Raw genomic sequence first — 5587 nt, forward strand, 5'->3', positions numbered from 1 at the left:
TTGTTATCTATAAGCATTCTAATGCAAATAGTAGTAATTTGTAATAGTCTATTTTAACGTTTATATTTTTGTTATTATTTTGTCCACTGATTTTACATTTCATTTATTTAATACCTCTTGTAGGCTAAAAGGAAATACACAAACACATTGTTATTCCCATTTCAAACATAACTACCTACAAAAATTATACAAATTATGTTCTCCTATTTTCTCTCTTTTCATTATTCTTTTTTTTTCTTTTTCTGTTTTTCTTTTTTCTTCTTTATTTTAGTAATATTTTTTTACTCATTTCTTTATCTCTGTTTTCACCTAAAAAATATAGATATTAATCCAAATACAAAATAGAATAGGACATAAAATATGCAGATATACAAAAGAATAAAGAACTAATTGATCCCTATTCATTTTTACAAAAATAATATGATTCCTTCAAAAAAAGTGGATTCTATAGTGTCTTTTTTTGTGGTGCCTAAATTACCTAACTTGTTTTTATAAGTAAAAAATAAAATATATAAAATACACATAAAATATTTAAAGTTTATTAAATATTATTTTTTTATTTTTTTTAGTAAGTTAGGCACTATGTTTTAGTTACCATAGCATTCACCTAAAAAAAATATCCATTTTGCCCCATAATTCTATTCTCTGAGATAGCTAACAAGTAATTTAGCAGTGATAATATAATATTTAACGGCCAACTCATCACTCTTACATGGTAGCTAGGCAATTTCCGTTATGAAGTAGACCTTTTTTAATTGTAAAAGATCGCGTTGTTTTTCATTAAAATATTTAGAAGCCGAAAAGTACATGACAAATCTGTTATAAGGTTATGTAAATCAGATCAATTATCGAACCATTTTAGTTACTAGTTTATTGGTTCAATCGATTTAACCATGATTTAACCGAAAAAATTATTTTATAACAAAATAATAAATAAATTATAAATAAACATCCTAAAATATAATTATAATTTATTATAAATTTTAAAATATCTTCTAAATTTAAAATATTATATAAAATGCTATTAACCAAAGTCTTAACAAAGATAATATTATATGTAAAATGAAGAGCTGATTGAAGGACCAAAGTTTATTAAAGTCATAGTACATCAACATTCGATTAGCCAAACAACTTTTTATAGTCAAGTTGGCAATAATTTCATGCCCTATATCGTAATAGAAGAAAATAGTTAGCAAACAAGTTAAACAACCGAGGAAAACTATCAATAAATGAAGCAAAATGAGATCCATATATAATACAGTATATTGTGTACATGAACAAAAGGATTATAGGGACAAGAAGGACCCTTTAGCCTTTGAATTGCTACAACAATAGAACCCAACTGCTAATAACTGGAGCAATTAACAGCAACACAAATCCCAGTGCAAAACAAACAACAAATTGTTCTTTAAGATCTGCAAAATTTTGAAGCTACATGTACAAAAATAATACCAATTAAAAATAAAAATGCAAGACACAAAGACAGAACGAATTATTTCCATTTTTATATGATGGTAGGAGTATCCTTCTACAAGGGAAACTATAACAGGAGCTAATATTTGACCATTGAACCTCACATCAACATATCTATTTTTAAAAGGTGACATAGCAGCACTCCAAGTCCCCTTCTGCACAGTTCTCCATTCATCCTTTTGGTACTGACACGATTCAAGTGACTTGTCGGTGAGTTTTAGCCTGAGCCTGGCTGAATTAGGCTTCGCATGCGCCTCGTACGGTCTGACACAAGTTTTTGCATTCGTGTCCTGTTTTACCCGTATTTTCGTTTTGACCCATTGAAGTTATTCATATTGCAAGGTTGCCTCAAATTTGAAGACAATTTCCTAAACATAACCACGGAGCCAATATGGGCCGAGAATCACTTAATGGGTGTGGACAGTTTGATAATAAACAGTGATGACATTGTGATAGGATATGATTAAAAAAAATATCTATTAATTCCTTTGATCTTGTTTTTAGCTATGGCTTCGGCGAACGTGAACGGAGTGGCGCCATTTCTGAGCAAGACGTACGACATGGTGGATGACTCGCCCACTAATTCGGTTGTTTCGTGGAGCGATAACAGCAATAGCTTCATCATCTGGAACGTTCCCGAATTCGCAAGCCGAATCTTGCCCAAATACTTCAAGATTAAAAAAAAAGAAGGCAGGGCCAAAGAAAAAATAATAATAAAAAAAGAAAAGAAGTAAAGGCCACTCATCATTTATCAATGGCCTCTTGATTCGGTGCTGCCAGGCTGATTTCTTTCTCCGGAAGAGCCACTGTCATCCCCCAGCAAGTCTTCTGTCTTCACTGGATGTCGTTGTCATGGGGTTGCGTCGCCGTCGCTGAAATCGGTTATCTGCGTCTTCATCGGAGTGCGGCGCCTGCTCCTCTCTCAAAAGTTTGAATCTTCATCGGAGGCACCACCTGAATATTCAATAGATTCAGGGACTAGGAACTTCGAAGATGGTTCCACACGTGTGAAGAGTTTTGATGACGAGAAGACTGGTTACTGGTTCAGTGCCGCCGAGGAGGATGAGGACGAGCAGGTGTTGCAAACGTGATAAAAAGGAGACGATCGCAGACTGGTGAGGGGCGACGGTAGGTGAAACCGTTGTCGATCACAACTCCGCCCAAGAGGAGAGGGATACGCAAGTTTGAATGCCGGGTCGGGTTTGGGGTTGAGGTTATTGTTTGTTTCAGGTTTCCTTTTTTTCACTTGTAAATGCATTCCTTTTGAAATTCTAAATGGGTTAGAGTTTTAACGGGTCAGAAGTTGAATAAATGTGAATAAAAATTATTATTCAACTACTAATGGGCTAACAATTACTAGCCTACAAATGAGAATAAGCCCAAGCCCAAATTAGGTTGCTTAAAAAAGTCTATCCACAAAAAATTATTTTCATATTTAACTTCACATATCTACATTTTCAGTAATTACGTACGAATCCAAATGTGAGGAATGAATCACTATTTTACTAAAAACGTCTTCAACAATTAGCTGGTTGATAGGATATGTACTATTTGGCAAGTTTCAAAAAAATTGTAACACGCGTCACCAATAACTTGTGACACCACTTGAATCCGTACGAGGCGCATACGGAGCCTGATTCAGCGAGGCCCAGGCTAAAACTCACCGTGAATTGTCCCTGTACATACTTTGTAAATAAGAAAAAGAAATCTTCTAGACTTTTGTAAAAATATGAAATTAATTGAAAGCGTATATGCCAAACATTCAACAAAGAACAGAGGTGCACTGACAGCAAATATGAAATTTCTATATACAGTAATCAAAATTACGCACTTAACCATGGAAACAAACATGAATTTTACTGTCTAACTTCTTTGGGATTGCAGTAGAGGTATCCAAAGAAACATAGAATAAACTGGCATAGCTCAAAGTTTCGATCTTGAGATTCCATTACCTGGAACAGAGGATAAAAAAATGAAGAACAAGTGAGAAGTACTGACCTTCAAAGTTTGGGCAGAGTATGTCAGAGACCATTGGCTGCGATGGACGACGCTGACCAGACGACAGATGCCGAGCTCGCGGAAGAAGAGAACAAGGGTTGGAGACTTGGAGAACGCCGATAGGACGAATAGCAAAGCCCTTGTGTGCGACGGACGGCGGCAGTGGCTCGATGGACGGACAAACGAAGAGAGGCTAGGGTTTTTCTTTGGTTGAGGTTGGGTGAGGGGCAGAGGGCAGTTGAAGGAAGGAGATTGGACTTTGGAGAAGGAGATGGGGGGCTTCTGCTTTCAGAATCAATTTTTTCAATCGAAAGTTCGAAACAGCGTCATTTCATCAAAACCGGCCGATTTTCTGTCGAGTCTGACCGACCGGTTCCTGTCTTATTAAGCAGTTTACTTCTGATTTTTTAATTAATTGTTTCACATGATGAATCGAACCACTAAAATCACAGTCAAACCGGTTTGACCGACTGATCCGATCCAATTTTCAGAACCATGAAATTTATAACATACCATCTTCTTGTCAACACTCATATGTTTATCAAGCCACATATTTTTAGTACAGGCCTGCTACACATACAAGCCTTTTTGGCTTACAAGTTATACAAGTTTTCCAAGCCCAACAAAAAACGATGCGCACCCACACTCTCCACACTCGAACGTGAAAACCACATGCGTTACTCAACCGTTTCACTTTTCCAAAGCGCGCTCATAATGAAAAACTCTTGCTCTTCTTCCTCGATCAATACACAAACCCTCGAGATTCAAGCGACATTTAAAACAAAAAAAAGTTCTGAAGAAACCTTCCAAGTCCTTGCAAAAAGTACAAGAAATCAAGAAGGAAATATTCAAATCTCCGTCAAAAAACACCAAAAAGAACAAACAAACATCATTCAAGGCACTGTTTCATTTTTCTTCTAGGTTTTTCACATTTTTGTTTCTGATTTCAAAATCAAAGTACTATATCGTGGTATTTTTCTCTCTGTTTCACTGTTCTTAGTTTAAATCTCATATTAATATTCTAATGAAACTGTTCAACTCGTTTACGCTATTTTACGTAGTTCTAGTGAAATGATATTTGCGTGTATACATATAAACTCTTTGTGAATGTTTGGATGCCTTTTAAGCAGGTTTGTATAGATATAAACTGTGTATGGAACATTTTTGCGTGTATATGTCAGTATGGAATGTGACTGTTGCTTCTAGTGGCATTTTGAACTAAACTATCATTCTGAACTCGTTTAATTTATGATTTTAGTTGTTTGGTTGAGTTGAATATGACTTTGAACTCATTTAATTTCGTTTAATTGAAAAAAATAAAATGTGTATAGGACTGGATTTAGGTATTTTTGGCTGGTATTTGGGTGCACATGACTGGTTTTTGGATGTATGGCTCTGGTATTTGGGTGCATTTTTTATCTATTGACAGTATTTCTTTTTCCTTGCAGTAAAAATGACGAGCAAAAACCAAAGTGGAAAAAGATACAACGTATTTATTTTTCCTTGCAGTAAAAATGACAACCAAAAATCAAAGTGGAAAAAAAATACAAATATAGGTTATTTAAATGACTCTAATTTTGCTTTGTTTACAGCAAACCAAAGAGTTGAAGTGTGCTACCAGACTACTGAGCGAAAAATTTGAAAAGATGAGTGAACCGAAGAAAGCGATCGTTCGTGAATTAGGATTTGGGGGACTCATGCACATCCCGCCAATGAATGTGCCTCACAAACTTTTAAAGGAGTTGGCTAACTCCTTTAAATTGGGGAAAACACACTGGAAACCAGCTATGGTTCCTTTAAGGTTACGCCCAAAACAATAAGTCTTACCCTTGGCCTCAATGCATCAGGTAACTGATTACATAAAACCTGTATAGTTCCATTCACTGTGATATTTGGGTGCACATGAGTGGTATTTGGGTGCACATGAGTGATATTTAGGTGCATATGAATCATATTTAGGTGCATTTCATTTAATAAATTATTTTCTTTTTTGTAGGAGATCTATTTGGTAATAAAGTGAGTTATAAAAATCTTTCAGAAGAGAACCAACTCATTTTTAGAAGGTTCCAGGGCAACACTCTGAAGCAGTTGACTGATGAGATGATGAGTATCAATG

At 35.2% G+C, this 5587-nt stretch overlaps 1 long non-coding RNA gene across 1 annotated transcript; it reads right to left on the minus strand.

Annotated features, from left to right (window-relative positions):
• Positions 2040-3965, minus strand: LOC107604943. The gene is made up of 2 exons (XR_001612433.2): positions 3472-3965; positions 2040-3149 (listed from the first exon to the last, which is right to left on the minus strand). It is a non-coding gene; the product is annotated as an uncharacterized LOC107604943 (long non-coding RNA).

This window comes from Arachis ipaensis, chromosome B06, assembly GCF_000816755.2.
Source record: "Arachis ipaensis cultivar K30076 chromosome B06, Araip1.1, whole genome shotgun sequence".
In the NCBI taxonomy this organism is placed as follows: domain Eukaryota; kingdom Viridiplantae; phylum Streptophyta; class Magnoliopsida; order Fabales; family Fabaceae; genus Arachis; species Arachis ipaensis.